Source organism: Podarcis vaucheri, assembly GCF_965113315.1.
Source record: "Podarcis vaucheri genome assembly, chromosome: 8".
Taxonomy (NCBI): Eukaryota; Metazoa; Chordata; class Lepidosauria; order Squamata; family Lacertidae; genus Podarcis; species Podarcis vaucheri.
Window position 1 is genome coordinate 28,806,806 of NC_138766.1, and position 21,282 is coordinate 28,828,087.

Below are 21,282 nucleotides of genomic sequence, written 5' to 3' on the forward strand. Positions count from 1 at the left end.
ACACTTGCTTTGATGCAACATCTCTTGGTATGTTATGTACTGAAGTTCTCATCCTGGGCCAGCAGGGGAATACTGTAGATAGTTTTCACTCAGGTCCACATATGCAAATAAGGGATTGAATGTGACGTTCAGTGATTGGATAGTTACAGAAAGTTGCTACTGTTGCTTTGTAGTTGAGCTCTATATAAGCAGGCTGGCTGAACCCTTCAGTTCAGTTCTGTTCTGGCCTGTGAATAAACAAGAGCTGTTTGAGGAATCGCTGTGTCGTCTGATATGTTCACCCACAACATAACATGGTACTTATGCCAGGCAGGTATATTTGAGATGGCTGTTGCACATGAGCGGAGGAGCACTCATGCACAGATTAGAGCTTCATGAATAGGAGTTCGGGGATGTGGGGGAGGTTGCAGTCGGGAGGAAACCCAAAAGGTTGTTGGGTGAATACATCCCCGCCCCCGTCTCTGATGTGCACACACTGTGACCTTAATTGCACTTTAAATTGGTGATGTGTACACACACTTATATGCAATGCCCTCAGGAGTACTAGGAATATGCTGTAGTGAGTTGGCAGATCGTCTAGATCAGGGGTAGGCAACCTAAGGCCCGGGGGCTGGATCCGGCCCAATTGCCTCCTAAATCCGGCCCACTCGGTCCTGAAATTAGCATGTTTTTACATAAGTAGAATGTGCCCTTTTATTTAAAATGCATCTCTGGGTTATTTGTGAGGCCTGCCTGGTGTTTTTACATGAGTAGAATGTGTGCTTTTATTTAAAATGCATCTCTGGGTTATTTGTGGGGCATAGGAATTCGTTCACCCCCCCAAAAAAACAAAATATAGTCTGGCCTACCACATGGTCTGAGGTACAGTGGACTGGCCCACGGCTGAAAAAGGTTGCTGACCCCTGGTCTAGATGTTGCGACACAGTTTCAGGGAGGGAGGGAAATACTCCCCCCCCCTTCACATCCATTTTCTGATTCTCCAAATAAAGTACTGATTTCTGACTTGGGGGAACAGGGAGTGACGGTGGGGGAAAGTATACAAAGGCCACTACTCAGACATTACATTAAAACTCATCACAGATGGACCCAAATTGTTTTGACAACTTATGCTGTTCTTTGCCCTCGAAGTTCTTTGCAGGTTTTTTTCAGCATTTGTCCCCAGGAAGCAATAAAGCATCTCGTGGTTCTTAAAGAGAATAATCTATACAGATGCCTGAAAGGAAACACTAGGCTCACTGTCTGAACCCAAAGTGTAATCACTCAGCCTTGTACCACACAGAAACGGGTCCTTCAAGGGCTATGATTATTGACTTCACTTTCCCAAAACAATGGAGCAGTATGAAATGGGGATTTCTTGCCTTCTATCAATTCTAGCAAATGCATTTTAATGTCCCCACACCCCCATTCCCTTGGGATACTGCTTTATTCATTCATAATTTATAACAGGGAGGATAAGGGCATCTCCATCAGGCCAGCTGTCATAAATTAAAACTTGCTTTTTACTCTTTCAATATGCCATAGATAGACTCTTGCCATTATTTGTGCATGGCGTGAGAAAAACAGGTCTCTTGTAAGTAGCAGTCCTTCATTGCACAGGAAAATAAAATGCAATGTACACAGGAGCCACAAACATATCTGAAAATGGATCTTGCACTGAAAGTTTCTTGCATGTCAGTTTTTTGTTGAACTGCACCAGCACATGATTTTTGTCTCAGATCGTAATTTCATTAACCAAAATATCAAAATCAATTCCACGCCAGTGGGTCTGATCCAAGTCTCTCTTAATGGCAGATTCCTTTACATGGAGAAGGGATGGACAAGGCTAAGCCCCGAAACCTGAAGCTTCAGGACTCAGCTGAATAAAGACAAAGTGCCCTTTGAGCGTGTGCAAAGTGTACACCTCTCACCACCACATAACCACAACCTTACCCCCACCCCTGCTGCAAAATGCATACTTGGATGAAGGCTTTCCAGGTCAAACAGCCCAAGCTCCGTCGGTTATGATTCACTGGGCCAAAGATTTTGGGTATAATATACAGCTGAGTGATTGGGTAAAATTATGGAAAGAAGGTTTAAAATTTACTGCATGCAATGCCCTAAAAGAAAATGTGATGAAAATGATGTATAGATGGTATATTACACCTGTTAAGTTAGCGAAAATGTATAAAGTCAGCAATAAATGCTGGAAATGTAAAGAAAAAGAGGGAATATTTTATCACATGTAGTGGGAATGTAAAAAGGTGAAATGCTTTTGGGAGATGATATATAATGAGATGAAAAAAATGTTGAAATATACATTTATAAAGAAACCAGAAGCATTTTTACTGGGCATTGTTGGGAATGATATATATAGAAACGAATATAAGCTTTTTTAATATGCAGTAACTGCAGCAAGAATATTATTGGCCCAAAAATGGAAGCAAGAAGAATTACCGACGATTGAAGAATGGAGGATGAAGTTAATGGACTATGCAGAATTAGATAAACTAACAGGAAGGATTCAAAACCGGCGGGACCATAAATTCACGGAAGACTGGCGTAAATTTACGGACTATTTGAAAAGTATTTGTGAAGATCAGATGACGTTCATAGGTTTGCAAGAAGTTTTGTGAGGAGTATTATTGAAAGTATTGCAAAAATGGAGAAGGGGAAGGATGATTTGTTAAGAGATGTAAAGGCAATATAAAGTTAAGAAATGCATAAGAAGTGGTTAAAACGGTGAATCATCAGAGGTGCTGATGGAAGTCTAAAAAGTCGAGGTCCCCCAAGCCACCCTTAAATAATTCACAATTCACATATAATTTTTGTTTAAGGTTTTTGGCATAATTTTGGCCACAACTTTATTAAAATACATAAATGTGACTGATTGCTTAGGCATTGGTTATGACTATCTGTCCCCACGCCCGCGGACAGAACTGACTTCCGGATTCCAGTGAAAGCCAGTAAGGGAAAACAATATTGGGGAGAGCATAAAGCCGGGCACCAGACCCTCACCCCCCCACTTGCTCCTGGGGGCTTGTGTGGCCCTAAGCCCCATTCAGGGGTATGGACGAAAGAATGGCAAGCCCCTGGATTCCTTTAATGGAATTCCCTTTCCGCAGCAGCATTGGAGGGGCAGGCACTGCCAATCCTTACCCCTCCACTAACCAATTTTTTAACCAACGCCTAATCGCAACCTTACAAGTTGTGACGATTTGCTACGCAGTAGGCAAAAACCAAATGGCACCAGCCAATCAGCCAAATGGACAAAATTCCTACTAGGCCCCTGCCCCAAAAGCAGACGGCCCCATGACAGGCATAGCAAGGTCAACACAATAGCCCTAGATTAGGGAGGGTGGGCGGGTGATCCAATGCCCGCAGCAAAAGAGCCCAGTCAGTGCTGCGTGACTTGATTTTATAACCTTTGGTCCATCCCCCTAAATGGCAACACCAAAATTTGCCCAGTAACCCAACTGCCCAATCACTGCAGATGGTCATCCATACTAACCCGCCCAGCAACAGAGGGGTGGCCTGTCAGACCCCACCGCAACGCGTGTTCTCTATGAAGGAGAACACGCTTTCTAAAATCAACAGGGCGCATGAGACAATTTGCTTTTACTGCTCAGTTGCTGTTTGGACTTGCTCAGTCTCTCCTATATTGAACCCTGCTCCTTTAAACATGCCTACATTTCATTGGATCCCAGGATGGGGCACCCACCAGCCCTTCCTTTCTGAACAGCAGCGAGGTGCAAAGATGATGATGTAGTTGTGTTTCTGCCCTCCTTAATGGGGGGGCTCTCAAGGGTTAGGGTTAAGTGACTCTCAAAGAGCTCTCTAGATTTGCAGTCGCAGTCCAGAGCTGTTTTGACATCAGTGTGGATAATAGTATATTTAGTAAAGATGTGGGTAATAGTATGAATCAAGCATTTAATTATGAGAACATATTTAAAAGCTCGTGCTTACTTCAGCTGCTCTCCACTATTTTTCTGAATATCTTGCAAGTTTTCGGCAAAATTGTTAAGATCGTTCCCACTACAGTAGTAATCGCCGCGTCCTACAAAGATCCAAAAGTAACATTTAAAATGTACGGTATGCAGTGTGCTGATTTATCAGGGTGGTAAACATAATAGAAATAACAAAGACACGAACAAAAAAAACAAAACAAAAAACATTGCTGAGGTTGCAATCCAAATCTAATTAACCAGGAACCTTTTTTTATTATATGACTAGATGACCCTTGTGGTTCCGTCCAACTCTATGATTCTATATCTTAGAAAGAGAGGCTACAAGGTGCAATGCAACTTCATATACAGTGGTACCTCAAGTTAAGAAGTTAATTCGTACTGGAGGTCCTTTCTTAACCTAAAACTATTCTTAACCTGAAGCACCACTTTAGCTAATGGGGCCTCCCGCTGCCGCCGTGCCGCCGCCGCGCGATTTCTGTTCTCATCCTGAAGCAAAGTTCTTAACCCGAGGTACTATTTCTGGGTTAGCGGAATCTGTAACCTGAAGCGTCTGTAATCTGAAGCGTCTGTAACCCGAGGTACCACTGTACAGTAAGCCCACAACTTATGTGAAGGTTCAGTTCCTGGGAACTTTGTACAAACACAAAAAAAGTGCAAAGCCAGGAAGTCCCTTTTAACAACCTGTAAAAACACCACAACCCAAAACACAACAGCATTCCGCAGCTCAGAGCACCTTCCTCTCACTCTCAGACCACCACTGCTTGCTCTTTATGCGCTAGCTAGACCCTGTGTCACTCTCTGAGTCTCTGACAACACACAAACTCTCTCTCAGGGTGAGTGCAATGACTGAAGGGATTGCAAACTGTTGTTTCCTCCTCTCTTGCCTCCTTCTGACAGTTTTTTCTACCAAGTATTTATATTCCCTTTCCCCCCATGTTCTTCCAATCTATTTATATCTTTTTCGATCGCCTGGGTAAGGTTGGGATCACATAAGAAAAGTGAGTGTAAGTTGCAGGCTTGCTGTACTACTGAGCACAATATAGAGAAAATATTAATAAGATATACGCCCAGTTCAACATCAGAAAGGAGTGACTAGATGGGTGGCCTTGAGCAAAACAATATGTTACAAATGAAATTTGTCCTTTGGTCTCCAATGGCAATTGCTTATCATTTATTCTTGATTTTATTTATATTAACATTTTAAAGTGATGATTGCAATGGCTTTGTATCCTTGTATTCACTGCATTCTAGATTTCAAATAAATATATTTCGGAACAAACGAATGTTCAGATCCAACTTTTACATCAAGGCACATCTGCTAGTCTACCTGTGTTTACTTAGCAGCCCATTTCATGCTATTCAATGAGCATTATTCCCAAGTAGGGAAAGGGGGGGAACAGAATTGCATTTAAAGGCTAACCCAGTGGCGTAGTGTGGGGGTGCAGGGGTGGCCGGCCGCACCGGGCGCAACATCTGGGGGTTAGAGTTAGGGGGCGCAAATCCACGGGTTAGGGGGCGCAAATCCACGGGTTAGGGGGCACAAATTACTTGCCTTGCCCCGGGTGCTGACAACCCACGCTACGCCACTGGGCTAACCTACCTGATTTGCACTTTCTGAAATAATATGAGAACCTTTCCTGAATTTTGCAATGCTGTTTGCCATCCAATTGCTTAGTACAAATGCACATGTTTGCATTTTTATGTTGTGAACTGCTCTGAGATCCAGAGTCAGTGGGATATTTCACTGAAATGCTCTCTATGTGGCGCTACTCTTGAGGTTGACCCAGAAGCTGTAGCAGGTGCGACGTGTGGTGGCTCAACTGCTCACGGAATGTTTTCATCATATTACACCACTGCTGAAATATCTGCAATGGCTGCCAATTAGCTACTGGTAACAACACCACTACACCCAAAATGCTGGTCCCTACACAGCTTGGGACCAGGATACCTAAAAGATTGTCTCATTTCCTATATACCTCATCAATCACTTTGTTCTACAGGAGAGGGCATGCTGCAGATAAAAGTGTATCAGGAGGGTCGTTCCTCACAATGTTGTAGCTGGGCCTTTACTGTGGTGGCCCCTAATTCTCTGGAACTCCATCTCATTACACGTCAAACAGGTACCAACTTTATTATCTTTTCAAGTCCTGTTAAAGAATTCCTCTTTCAGTAAGTCTTCCAAGAGGAGATTTCTATTCCAGTCAGTATCTGAATTTATTTATTATGTGTGTAGTGTTTAGACTAGGACCTGGGAGACCTGGACTAGGACCTGGGAGACCAGAGTTCAAATCTCCACTGGGTGACCTTGGGCCAGTCACTCACTCCCAGCCTAACCTACCTCAAAGGGTTATTGTGTGGATAAATTGGAGGGGAGGAGATACAAGTATGTGACCTTGAGCTGCTTCGAGCAAAGGCTGAATCAGTGGTGTAGCGTGGGGGGTGCAGGGGGGGCCGGCCGCACCGGGCGCAACATCTGGGGGTTAGGGTTAGGGGGCGCAAATCCACGGGCTAGGGGGCGCAAATTACTTGCTGACAACCTACGCTACACCACTGGGCTGAATATAAATGTAATTTTAAAAATGGTTTTAACTGTTCTTGTATGTGCAATATGTTTTGTATATGATTTTTATTTAGAAATTAATTCTCATCATCATCATCATTATTCCCTTGTAAACTGTTTTGTGAGGGTAATATACCTTGTAAGGTAGGAAATACATGTCAATAAATAACAGGAAATGGAAGTATTGCCCCTCTTCCACAAAGAAATCGCAATGTCTTGGGAGCTTTTAGCATGCGATACTTACAGGCGTTTCTCCACCGCCATAATAATTGGAAACACATTCTTTTTCAAGCCCAATATTTTACAGGAATTCTGTATTTCTTCCTCCCTCGGTGGATAAATTTCAGACTCTGTGGACCAATTGAAGCTCAAAAGTTTTCTAGAGGAAGAGGAACCTTTTGTTCTGCCAGACAGATTCTTTCTAACAATTTCCACCCACAGGAGAGAAGGTTTGGCCGCTGCTTTATTAACACCACTCTCAGAACTTCCACGATAAAAATACCTGTTATTACAGTCAATGTGGAATCATCCTTGGCAGTTTCTTCAAGTGCTCGCATAATTTCACCATACATCTGTGGGAAAAGAGAAAGGGGGGAGGAGGAAACGGAGAGTACAGGGAAGACAGCATTTCACTCACGCTATCTAAATATTGTAGAGATAACATGGCAAACCAACTATCAAATCCTGAAGAATCTCTACCGGGATTATTTTACTCCTCTGTTCTCTGTTTTGTGCCTACAGCACGCAGATAAGTTGATTTTGGTTCAATTATTATGAGTTGGCCCCAAAGAATGCAAGGGTGGTAGGCATCTCGGTTTCAGTTAGAGCAGAGCCATGAAATGAACATGCAGCAATTGGAGGAAACTACACATAAAGATATGCAGGTTAAGTATACATGTGGTCTAAACCACTGAGCCTCTTGGGCTTGCCGATCAGAAGGTCAGCAGTTTGAATCCCTGCAATGGGTTGAGCTCCCATTGCTCTGTTCCAGCTCTTGCCAACCTAGCAGTTCGAAAGCATGCAGGTGCAAGTAGATAAATAGGTACCACTGCGGGAGGAAGGTAAACAGCGTTTCCGTGCGCTCTGGTTTCCATCACGGTGTTCTGTTGCACCAGAAGCAGTTTAGTCATGCTGGCCACATGACCCAGAAAGCTGTCTGTGGGCAAACGCCAGCTCCCTTGGCCTAAAAAGCGAAATGAGCGCCGCAACCCTACAGTCACTTTTGACTGGACTTAACCATCCAGTGGTCCCATACCGCTTTACCTTATCCTTGAAGAAAAGAGATGCTATTGGTGGAATATGTGAGGGAAGGCTCCAGACCACTGCCCTGTGTGCTTTGTGCCAGGTGGCAGGCAATTTCTCACAATGCTAGAGTACCTGACATTGTGTTGCTCTGGAGAATAGTAGGAAATTAAAATGGTGGTTGATAGCCACCTGTATGAGGTCTTCAGGGGCATTGTGGGAAATTTAAAACAATCACTCATAGCCACCCACCAACTGCTGCTGCCGCCAGGTAAACCCATCCCCACTGATGCAGGAGGGGCCCCATAAATCGATCCTATCAAAAGAAGGGGCCTTACAGCTCCCACTTAGAGATTTTTACACTAGCAGCAGTTATAGACTTCCATGGGGTTAAGACTTCAATCATTTCCATGCTTCATAAGCCAGTCCTTTTAGAATATGGAGCATGACTGAAACACTCTTGACTCAAAGCAGAATAGACTAAATGTGCTAAGAGAGCTCAGTTTCAGTGGGTAATTTGCTCATTTTGGGGATTGCTTCTTAGCCAACAAATGAAATCAAGGGCAAGCCTGGAAGCTTGGCATTCCTCTCCTTAATCATTTGTGAATCTGAGCCAACCATGAAATATTACAGAGAGAATCACGAGAGGCCCACTCCTTTAAACATAATTTTAGGAGCCTGGGACGGTACATAAATTACCACTACAACCAATAATTTAGCATAATAAGGCCATTTTAGTTGACATGGAATACACATCAGATTCCAGTTGATGCAGAGTCATCAGAACGTTGGCTGGCAGTGAAGAAAGAAAAGAATTATGTAAAGAATTTATATGAAACTGCATCTCTAACAAACTGCAACTGCCCAAATATGTGTACCAAAGGACAGTGGCATGACCCATTTGAAGCCCACATATTTGAAATGAAGGACATGATTTCCTGCATTACAATCTCTGGAATGACTGCATTGAAATTAGCCTATGATCCATCTATTTTACAGGTTATTACTGCCCTTGGTCAGACCCTGTGCAGCCAGTTTTGAAATTAATGTGCCCTTAAGTGCCATTAGAAATGGGTAACTGCTAGCTTGTGTAATACTTATATAAGTGCACTAAGATTTACACACAAGGACTTCTTACAGTCTCTGCAGGAATGGGGTCCCTGAAAGTGGAAGCAACCAGCCTTTTCACAAAAGAATTGTGATACAGTCTTAAATCAGAAGTCAGGGAGGCCATTTTTCTCTGGATCCTTGGTTTTCTTCCAGTGACAAAGCTATCCTCTGATTTCTCTTGGTTCATATGCTTTCTTAGTTCTATAAATGTATTTCCTTTTACTGATGGAGTGCAGCAGTTCTTACTCAGCCCTTTTCACTGAAAAAATATTTCCCCTTTTCCTATTTCTGTATTTCTATCAATGATTCACCTCCTGTGGTCTCTCTTGAGTTGAATATTTTGTGAATCAGCCCTACACCCCAGTAATGTAGACTGACGACTGACCTGCTGGATTTTGGTTTCCACTGATTGTTCTGATATTCCTGTTTGTTTCCCTTGCTTTCTTTCTCCTGAAAATTTCAGCAAAGACAATTTTGAAGCAAAACATTTTGCCTTTGATTTGGATTGTGGAGCCTTCTCTGATCCTGTTAGCTCTCCAGTTTGCCGTAGGCAATTTATATATAAGAGCAAATGCAATCATAGTAATCCTGGTTGGTCAATAATAAGCAAGTGATTAGCTCTCACGTATTCCTGGCATGTGAATCAGAAGTGAAATAAAATGAGATATTCTCACTGGCTCATACTGATTTAGGGGGGTGAGTTATGCATTGACAAGAAAGAGAGAGAGAGAGCACAGATTTGCGTAAGATGTGCACATGCTATTTTATATGTATAGTTGCATATTTAAGGGCCCTCCAGATGTCATTTTATGGTACAATCATGGCTATTTTCACTCATGATGGAAACAGGGCTGTTATGTGCAACCCACTTTTAGGTGCCAAGCGGAAACATTCCTCTTCAACCCAGCATATAAAATAGTCTCCATTTACAGGTTACTGATTTATAAGTAAATTGGTTACCACCAAAAATCATTCTCCTGTCATTTGGCTTCCATGGTGGAATCTACACACATATTCTTAAAAATGCTGTGAAAATGCTTAAAAAACCCCAAACAGAAACGTTTTGACAAATTACATTGAATTTTGCATAGTTCGCTGTTGCCATCTAGTGTCACATTTGTATATCGCACTTTACAACACATTTAAAACATTTTATTTGCAGCTGTGTAGCTGAGTCCCATGTAACACCAGTACTATACAACAGTGCCAATAACCTGAGTCACTCCAATCACAGGGGTACTTCCTTACACCACAAAACTATACTTCCCTTGGGACACACACATTGGTGCAGGACAGCTGCTGCTAAACCGCTGCCCTCCAGCTGCTTCTAACTGCATTAGTTGGCTATCTGTTCCGGCCAGCACTGTGCTGGCTCAGACTGTTGGGAATTGTAGTCCAAAACAGCTAGCGGGCACCATGTTGGTGAAGGCTGGTGCAGGATGCAACCATGCAGTGATCCAATGCGATCAACATATTCATGGAAGTTGGGGAACCATCTGTCAAGTAGCCAAAAAGAACTACTACATTTTTTGGCTATGGAGTTACTGCACTAACCTAAACTGGACCTGCATTATGTGCTCAAAGCTTAAAATGCAGAGCTAGCCTACAACAACCTGCAATGGTTGTTCAGGGACACTTGGCTAAATCATCCAGGGTCTTAATAACAAATGTTTACTTAGTCATTTATCTTGACATGAAACAGTGATAAACCAAGACCCGTGTCATTTCCCCAGGAGTATTTTCCTTAGGTCTCAGTTGGCTTCAGCCTTTAATTAACCCCTTGATCATATAAAAAATCAGAGGCTGAAACCCTAGAGGATTCTCGTTTCATGATAATAGCTCGTATTATGATGCCTGGAGAGATGCAATTTGCAAGAAAAGGGCCCAAAACAACATTTGCTTTGAAGAACATTTTGATTAAAGGGCCATGAAGTATATCACATCTCGGGGGAGAACATTATCTTCTAGATAAGGGATGCGTTGAGTCTTTATTGACCGCATTTTGTCTGCCTTGGCTAATTTAAACCAGAACAAATAGCCTGTTGTTAATTTCAAATTCTGGAAGGCACACAGTGTTACCACCATTTGACACATAATGTAAATACCACAGGAGCCTGTCATTTAGAAGCTATCTTCGTGTACTCACCACAAGGTTGATAGCATTTGTTTTTGTCTGGGCGATTCAAGATTATCTTTGTGATCTTGTACTCTGTAGTGACCAGAAGGGTTTCGTATTTGCCTTTACTTTGAGCAGAAGATCCCATTTCCTTACTCGGAGAGTCACAAGTGGCCAGGCTCAACTGAGAATCCACATACAAGAGGCCAGCTCCGATCTGTAGTCAGCAAAACATGATATGATTCAAAAACCCAATAATACAAAGCAGAATTACCTCCTACGGACACGTGTCTGCATTACATCTATTTTCCACTTTTCTCTCTTCAAGAAGGGACACAAAAAATGGAAAGTAATTATTTACTTGCAGATTTTAGCCCTGTTCATGTGTGTAGGGCATTTACATGTATCAACAGAAGAGAAACTGCACCTCTAGCTTCACCCTTGAAATTGGGTCTCTCAGCTGCCACTGCCCTGACTTTGATGTATTGAGAACCGAGATCTGAAAGAGGAACTACTCAACTGAGCCACTGTTGACACGCACTGTTTCCTTTTCAAGCCTCCCTGCTCAATATGCAAAGGTGAGATGAAGTGAAATGAAGGCGGGAAATGGCGCGATAGCATGGGCGAATCTGTCAATTTCAGTTTCTCTTGGTTTTGCATTTTTGCAATCTTAAATACATCTCTCCACATTTCCACATCCGTCTGCCATTTCTAAAGAAAGTCCTCATGGCAATTCTGTGGGATAACCAGACTAATGGAGCCAGCATGCTTGAGTTTAATTAATGCATGAAAGGGTTAAAACCATAGAGTAAGCTTTCAAATAAATAATATAGAATGAGGAGATAATATTTAAAACATAATGGATATAGAATGTGCATACAATATATGCACAAACTCTACTACCTCTTTTTGTCTGATGAATGTTAAGGGTCATACAACAGTGATTTAAAAACAGTGCATTTCTACTGGATTATGTTTACCTGCAAAGAAACCAGAAATGGCTACCTTTTTTTGCCGAAACAGGCTAAAGTATCCTGGAGATTCAAGCAAATATATATAGTTGGCGATATTTAAATTGAGGTATAAAAGTGACGTATCTATTTTTAGTTATTTTAAATATTTCTATGTTGCTTTTTATGGAGGGGAAGAACCATACCCGGGTAGCTTGACACTCCTTCCTAAAAGCATGTTGCATATTTTATCATTTACAAAGTCAAAATGGGGTCTTCCCAGGGGCTGCAGATAGGTTATTCAGAAACGACAAGATCATCATCCACTTTGAAGAACACGCATATACAGGCAGCCCCATTGCACTGCTCCAGGAAAAAATGGCTGCATATTGCAACAAAGCTAGCTATTATCAGTGTTTACCTCGGCACTCATCAAAGGCATAATTCTCAGCCGGTTAAGAACATTGCCATCCATTTGCAAAGCTAAGCATCGTCTGGTTTGGTTTAAAATTGGATAGGGGACCTTGGGGTCCCTTCCAACTCTATTATTATTATATTAAGGTTTGATAAAATTGGTTCAACTCCATGGTCATAATAACAAGGATTAAAAACTTTTGTACAGTAAATCATGTTAGTACATGCTAGGCCAGAATTACACATTTCCAGTGCAATTTACAATCAACTGCCAAAAGACCACTGAACCACCTAAGGGAATCTTTTTTCTTTTTCTTTCTAATTTGGCCAACGAGATAAAATTATATGGGAATTTGGTGTCAATCACTCATGAGTCGTTTTGCAATGTCTGTGGATTGAGGGTAAACATGAGTGGCGGACCTGTATCTTTATACTCGCATAGGCATATACTTTGTTCGTAAATACTGTTGATGTTATGTACTGAAGTTCTCACCCTGGCCCAGCAGGGGGGTACTGTAGATAGTTTTCACTCAGGTCCACATATGCAAATAAGGGATTGAAAGTGACATTCAGTGATTGGATAGTTACAGAAAATGGTTACTGTTGTGTTCTAGTGGAGCTCTATATAAGCAGGCTGGCTGAACCCTTCAGTTCAGTTCTGTTCTGGCCTGTAAATAAACAAGAGCTGTTTTGAAGAATTGCTGTGTCGTCTGATATGTTCACCCACAACATAACAGTTGATATCTTGACTGCTGCCCTGCAAGGGTTGATATAATAAATCTCCCACATTGGTTGTATGGAGAAACAGCTGTAGGGTAGTAAGAGGTTATAGGTTTCTAGGCATAGTAGTTTTCACCTTCAAAGTACTTTATGAGAATTAACTCATCAGTCCCCTCACCTCCACAACTCCCCAATGTAGAAGGTAATTCTGAAATAGTCAGATTCATTTTTGACTTCTTTAATACAGCAGCTTAGGGAAAAGACGTCAAGTTCTTTTCTCCTTTAATTTTCCGGATCTCACCTACCTTGCTTCGCGATTTGTAGCAGCTTAGCTTTTGTTCCCAAGTCCTCCATCTTGTTTTCAGGTTTTGCAAAGCCTTCCCTGAATGACCAAACTGGAAATTCCTGTTTTTAGCATGTGCACCTCAACCAGCAGTGCTCTACCCAACCATGCATTGTTCAAAAGTCATATTGGTCATATCCAGACTGTACATTTAAAGCATTTTCAGAGTCACAGCTTCCCCCAAAGAATCCTGGGACCTTTAGTCTGTTGAGGGTGCTGAGAATTGTAGCTTTGTCAGGGGTCTCCTAACAACCTCATTCCCACAGTCTTCATCAGATCAAGTCCCTGGAATTGCGTAGTGCTGGTCTGCATAAAAAATTATATTTATATTTATATTTACATACCTTGGTAGTGCTATCCACCCTGTGGAACACCCTCCCATCAGATGTTAAGGAAATTAACAACTATCTGATTTTTAGAAAGCAGCCCTGTATAGGGAAGTTTTTCATGTCTGATGTTTTACAATTTTTATATGTGCTGTAAGCCGCCCAGAGTGACTGGGGAAACCCAGCTACACCCAGATGGGTGGCATATAAATAAGAATAAGAATAAGAATTATTATTGTTTGGTCTTGTGGTTGACATAACTTGCCCCAAGCTTTTGATTGATCCCAAGTCTTCACATGCCCCAAATCCCAAAAGGGGACAATTCCCATGATCCTTTGTGGGAAGCCAGGACTGTTTAAAGTGGTATAAAACTCCTTTAAATGTACAGTGCATATGGGGCCTTAGGTTCTAAGCCAGGGGTCATTTTTTATTATTTCTTTGTTTGACCCCTCAGAATTACTCCTCCTCATAGAAATAAACGTTAAATTAAAAAGTTACCTTTTTGTGTGTGTGTGTGTTCTTCACTCCCCTTCAAAACAGTGACCAGCGTACATGACCCCTTTAAATGCAGTTACCAGCGTACATGCCCCTTACAATGTAGCGGGCGGGTGGGAAGGTCCCCCATGTGACGTCACAGCCAGTACAGCGCCTGCCACAGTGGGGAGTGTCGGGGCGCACAATGCGCCTCCTTCCCTCGCTAGTATCTGCCCCGGAGCCGCGGCAAAGGTGTAAAAGAGCCACATGCGGCTCCGGAGCCGCGGGTTACAGACCCCTGTTCTAAGCACACACACAGCTCAGGAATTGGTTTTCTGTACTGAACTGTGCTCACAACTACTATACTGGAAAATCAATTCTAGGTTTTCTTTGAGCAACCTATTTTTGTGTGAGAGAGTGGTGGGGTGCTTTTTGCTGTTGTTAAACTGAGGCAAGGAAGACGGGCTACCCCTATGCTATTCATGTAATCAGTTATCAGTAATCAATATATTCATATATGCTCACACATAATCAGGGCAAACAGTATTTTATAATCCATTTTGAATCAAAGGGAAGCTGTGCCTTCGCTATCTGCATACTGCTTGAAACAGCAAAATTAGGAGCCGACCTTTCCCCTACAAACATCCGTGTACCCTGGACAAAGGGAAAACGTGAATCAGAGATACTGGTACAAAATCCCCTCAGATGCAGGCTAAATTAATCCACAGAACAGGAAGAGCAAACCACAAAATCTCCAATACTCCCTGTCCTGTCATAACTAGGGGAGAGGTTAGACAGAGCGTCACTGCAAGCAGCGGAAAGCAGAACTAGAACTCTGTGCTTGACCAGGAGCTGGAAGCATGGCAAGAAGCTTGCTAATTGGCTAATTTTCGCTGGCAATATCGTGACTGCCTCATGGTTGTCTCATGATCTATGATTTGCTGTGATCTGCTCAGGTATAAAGACCTCTGGATTTCTGTCAATCGGGGTCCCAGTTCCTTTTGGAAGAGATTCCAGACTGGGTCCTTATTGCCTGGCAATAAACTTCACCTTCTTATTCTCCATTGCTGCGTCTGCCTGATCCTTATTGACGCCAAGCGAGTACCTGCTTGCGTTCACGTGCTTCAAAATCTTTGCAGGGAGGTAAAAAAGTTTTTTATGTTATATTCTTTATTAAAAGATTAAAAAAATACACGACTACAAGTGCGCAGAGTAAGGTGAGACACAAATAATAAGAAGAAAAGAAGTCATATCCATGTAGAAAAGAAAACAGAACACCAACAAAAAAATTGAATACATTACCAAACAAAGTAAAAAAAAAGTTACTGTAGTTAACCAACCCTCAGTCTAATATGGTATTAATAAAAGTGAATTCCAAATATCATTGAATTTGTCCATGGCAAGTCTACGTTTGTATGCAACGTCTTCATGTGTAGTGAGTTTGGACATTGTTTCAATCCAGTCGTTGAAGCAAGTTGCTTCTTTGTTATTATTAAATTTACCTTCTGTCTATTCTAGTTTTATGGTAAATTTATTCAGTGTTTATCAGTGTCCTGGTTCTCAGGTCAGAGAATGCATCCCTCTAGTTGACTCTAATCTTTTTATCGCCACTGGGAATTGGTGGGGATTCTAAACTGGCCAATCTTTAATATCCACTGGTTTTAAGCATAGTCATGCTGGCCACATGACCCAGAAAAATTGTCTGCAGACAAATGCCGGTTCCCTCGTCCTGTAAAACTAGATGAGCGCCACAACCCCAGAGTCGTCCACGACTGGACTTAACTGTCAGGGGTCCCTTTACTTTTACCTTTAAGTGTGGGATTTGATGCTGACAAGGGACCAAGATTTAATGAATCATTCAGCACCTAGCACCCACTTACTCTACAAACACAAAGCAGACAGATTTTCTACTTTGTAGGAACAAAGGCCTGTCACAGATCATAGAGATATGTGGGAACTGTTTTGACAGCTGTAGGATTAATTTCCATTTAAACTCTAATGTGTGTTGCGAGGTGGTGGGGAGGTACGTAGATAAAAATTAGGTATTTGGTGGAAGACCACTTCTGATTAATGTCTTTCTGCATTGGGGGAAATATTATCAGTGGAACTGAACCTAATGCAAACAAGGTCCATCTGGAAGGATTTTCTTTTGATAAGATTATGAGAAATGTAATTTCAGCTGGAATTTATTCCCCTCACGGACATGCATCTCAGTTAGTATGCCTCCTGACTGAATGTCTACCAATGGCTCATTATTGATCAGTTATTGCTACTTCTCCAAGCAGCAGATTAGTTTCCCACATCTATAAAATAATACCATTTATAGAGCAATCCTGAGAAGTAAGACCACAGAGTTCAATAGGTCTTACTCTCAGGTAAGAATGATAGCCAGTGTTCTTTTTGTGTATTCTTTAAGTCTCTCCTGAGGTTCAAGAAAAATATTTGTATTTTATATTTTCTTTTCTACAATATTATTTTCTTTCGATATATTGCCTTTTATTACCTTTCTATAAAGGAGTGTTGATTTTACTGAGTTATATGTTAAAAACCTCTAATAAAATTCTATATATAAGAAAGGGAAAATATTTTTATTTTCCCTTATTATTTTAGCAGTGTGGCAACCTGGAGTTGATATACCGTATTTATTTCATAAAATTTATGTGCTGCTTGACTGTTGTTGTTGTTTTAAAAAACAACAAACCTCTCAAAGTGGTTTACAAAAACATAAAACAATAAAATCAAGGAAAAAGTACAACCATACTTTAAAACGCACAAAAGTTAAAATACCAAAACATATTGAAATTACCTCAACTTTCTAAGCAGTATTAAATTTCCCTCAGAGTTCACCGTTTACATAGGTATAGGTAAAGGTAAAGGGACCCCTGACCATTAGGTCCAGTCATGGCCGACTCTGGGGTTGCGGCGCTCATCTCGCTTTATTGGCCGAGGGAGCCGGCGTACAGCTTCCAGGTCATGTGGCCAGCATGACTAAGCCGCTTCTGGCGAACCAGAGCAGCGCACGGAAACGCTGTTCACCTTCCCACTGGAGTGGTACCTATTTATCTACTTGCACTTTTACGTGCTTTTGAACTGCTAGGTGGGCAGGAGCAGGGACCAAGCAACGGGAACTCACCCCGTCGTGGGGATTTGAACCGCTGACCTTCTGATCGGCAAGCCCTAGGCTCTGTGGTTTAACCCACAGTGCCACCCGCGTCCCTTACATAGGTATATATACCTGATATTCAGGATAAACTTCATGCATCTCATTAAATCAGTGGCGGCCAAACTTGGCCCTCCAGCTGTTTTGGGACTACAACTCCCATCATCCTTAGCTAACAGGACCAGTGGCCAGGGATGATGGGAATTGTAGTCCCAAAACAGCTGGAAGGCCAAGTTTGGCCACCACTGCATTAAACGGACTGTGCTCTGCCAAAGCTTATGCCGCAATACATTTATTACGCTTTAAGGTGCCACGAAAGTATACATTTACACAGTGCTTTTTTCTGGGGGGGACACATACCCCTAAACATTTTGTGAATCTTTGTACAGTGGTACCTCGGGTTAAGCACTTAATTCGTTCCGGAGGTCCGTACTTAACCTGAAGCTGTTCTTAACTTGAAGCACCACTTTAGCTAATGGGGCCTCCCGCTGCTGCCGTGCCGCCAGAGCGCAATTTCTGTTCTCATCCTGAAGCAAAGTTCTTAACCTGAAGCAATATTTCTGGGTTAACGGAGTCTGTAACCTGAAGCGTATGTAACCCGAGGTACCACTGTACTTTTTCCATTTATTGTATTTATTTTTCCTGATTTGAACTATAAAATGGTGATTTTCTGGAGTCAAAATGAGAGCACCCCTAAACATTTTTTTAAAGAAAAAGAAAGGCACTGCATTTACAGCACCTTTGAAACACATTTCCCCCCCCTCAGAGAATCCAGGGAGCTGTAGTTTGCCTCTCACACACTTAAAATTCCCAGCAGCCCTGAACAAGCTACAGTGACCATTATTCTTTGAGGGGAGGTGTTCTGAACGTACTTCAAAATTACAGTGTGTGTGTACCCAGCCCTAAAGTTTGCCTTCTAAGATAATTGTGAGTTGGTTTTTGTTTTGTTTTTTAAAAAGGGTTCTCCAACTCAGATTACTTCTAAAATGAAAGAGTTTGGACTTGCCAAATTTACCACTTCAAAGCTATGAGAAATCAGGAATGATGTGAGAAATCAGCTATGAGAGATCAAGAAAGGGTAAAAACAAAACAAAACAAAAAACTGGCATGAGACATTTGCATTTGACAAACAGCTCAGTCAAGTGAGGTCCAGAATGGTTGATGAAACAAAAGTACAGCATGCAGAATTCTACCAGTTTGCTTTTATGGGTGCAGGCTTGATTTATAGATGATTTAATAGATCAAAAATGAATCAAGGAAGGGCTTTTCCATCAGAGTATAAAAACAATACCATTCATCTCCTTGCTGATGATCATAAGTAGCTTTCAAAAGGGCCCTGCTATCATCATTCATTGCCTCATAGGATACTTTTTTATATTTAATTCATGGAATTCATTCATTGCAGGTAAAGGAACCTTTTGATATACGAGGTACCTGTATTTTAAAAACGACAACTTTGCTTTTAAAAAATCCAGAACTATATTTTATCCATTCAAGGGTTTATGTGGCTTCAATTTCTCATAAACAGACCAATAACGCAAGACTGTTTAAAACAGTCCTGTTTACCCAGGCATTTGATGGCTGAAATATAGTTCCTGGCAACCCTAAATCATTGGCTGGGAGGATGTGATTGTTTCTGTTTTTAGAATTTTTGCCATGGTAATGTTATTGATATGTTTGCTTCACTGTGCTCCTTTTGGAAGAAAAGTGGGACATGAAATGAAATGAAATAAAATAAATAAATAATAATTGTTAAGTTGTGGTTGAAAATATCAGACGACACAGCAATTCTTCAAACACCTCTTGTTTATTCACAGGCCAGAACAGAACTGAACTGAACGGTTCAGCCAGCCTGCTTATATAGAGCTCCAGTACAACGTAACTGTAACAACTTTCTGTAACTATCCAATCACTGAACGTCACTTTCGATCCCTTATTTGCATATGTGGACCTGAACTATATACAGTATCCCCCTGCTGGCCCAGGGTGAGAACTTCAGTACATAACAATAATAATATCAAATTATTTCAAGAGATGAACTAACCATGTGCTTTCATATGCTTGGCTTTGTTTACTTCTTTCCGCATCTGCAAGGGTTGGGAGTAGCAGAGGGACTTTTTCTGGGTGGCTGGAAGCTGGAAGTCACATCCGTCTTCGAAGAGGGTTGACAAAGCTGTGTTAAGCAGAAGCAGCTTGCCATCTTGGGGGTGAAACCCATGCTTTTTTTTCCTTTAAAAATGTTTAGGGGTGCTCTCATTTTGACTCAAGAAAACCACCATTTTATCATTCGAATCGGGGGAAATAAAGACAGTAAATGGACAAGAATACAAAGAACATGCTTTACCTCATATTACACAGCGGACTTCACAGAAACTTCCACATTGGCATGAGGTTGTGTGCACTAACATCTTCCCGATCCCTCTGCTTGCTGTTGGTGTCCGCCATCATCTGAAGCTGCCATCTGAGGTGGGAACAACGAAACTGACCAATTGCTGGGCTAGATTCCAACTCCTACTTCACACATTAAACGCTCGCTTCTGACTGAGACTCAGGAAACGCTGTGACAGAAAATGAGGCCACCATTGGGGGTACTGTTGGGGCTGCTATTGGTATTGGAACTGATGATTCACTGTGCTAGAGAAGAAACTGATTTATTTTTTAAATTCATTCCTTCTCTAGTTAGATTTACAAAATGTTTAGGGGTATGCGTACCCCCTGCGTCTACCCAGGAGAAAAAAGCACTGAGTGAAACCACTATGCTGGTTTTCCCCAGCAGGTGGGTCAACTCCCATCATCCCTTATCATTGGCTGGGAGCTGAAGCCCAAAAACACTTGGGGACGCAATGTTAGAGAACACCGCTGTAGATGAACTCCAAGCTTCTTTTGAACTCTGCAATATTGTTGTTAAATTTGATTTAGTCTGTGACATTCACAGATTTTTTTAAAATATTTTTTTTTACATACATGAGGAGGTGGTTATTTGTTATTCAAGTTATATCATTTACAGGGCAATCCTATGAATGCTTACCACTGTGTTCAGTCAGGGCTTACTTCCTCATAAACGTGCTTAGTTAGGGTTGTGGCCCTAATTAATTTCTAAAATTGCTCTGTTCCTATTTTGTGCCTTAGCTGTCAACAGCAGACATGACGAGAGCAAAGTCACTATGGTCATTTTCAAAAATTATATCAACAGACCTCTGATGGCTTGATATTGCTTGTTCCACATATATCCAAAGACTCTGTTTACCTCAGAAATCTATTATTGGGTTCGTTGGTTACATTTCTAGGTTTCTCAGGAAAGGAGATCCATTCCACCACAGGGCAAAGGCAGTTGTTTAAAAAAGATGGTATTCTCCTGGGTCCTGATCTCTCACATGCGTTTTGTATGTTCCAAATGGTTAACTAAATCCGTTTTGATTTTGCTGTGTGAGTCTGTGCCAGGGACAGGATTATGCACTGAACATCCCATGCGATGTGGTGAATTTGGTTCTCTGTCCCAAATCAGGTGCCACGGTGCTTCCAGACCAGCTGTTTGCAAAAACACTCCAAGATGCTGTGATATTGCTGGTGATAACGACCTCATTTTTGATGTATCATAAAGATTTAGATTCAGAACAGGAATTAATAGAGATTTAATTTGACAGCATCCTGAAATTGCCCATTAAAAGTGCTGGCATGCTCAGCCTATTCCTGTCTAATTGTTCTTTGCAACTAAAAATCAGAGCTCATACATCTTTGTCAATTATTTTTTTTTCTAAACGCTTACCTCACTATTCCATCAACTTATTTTTGTCATAGATCAATAGGTACTCACTTCCTGAACATTTAATTGTCATCTGTTGCGTGTGTGAGAGTATTCACATATCCTGACTGTATTAATATCCTGTGGATCTTCTTCACAACAGCAGTTGCTTGTTCTGTTC

At 41.6% G+C, this 21,282-nt stretch overlaps 1 pseudogene across 1 annotated transcript in view; it reads right to left on the bottom strand.

The window, feature by feature from the left end:
• LOC309539752 (enoyl-CoA delta isomerase 2-like) overlaps positions 1-8,980 on the bottom strand; it is a 32,190-nt pseudogene extending 23,210 nt beyond the window's left edge. Inside the window, exons 1-2 of the transcript in view lie at positions 8,885-8,980; positions 7,007-7,076 (exon numbers count right to left, since the gene is read on the bottom strand). The product of the transcript in view is annotated as an enoyl-CoA delta isomerase 2-like (transcript). The remainder of the gene's footprint in view (positions 1-7,006; positions 7,077-8,884) is intronic.
• Positions 8,981-21,282: the final 12,302 nt, after the last annotated feature.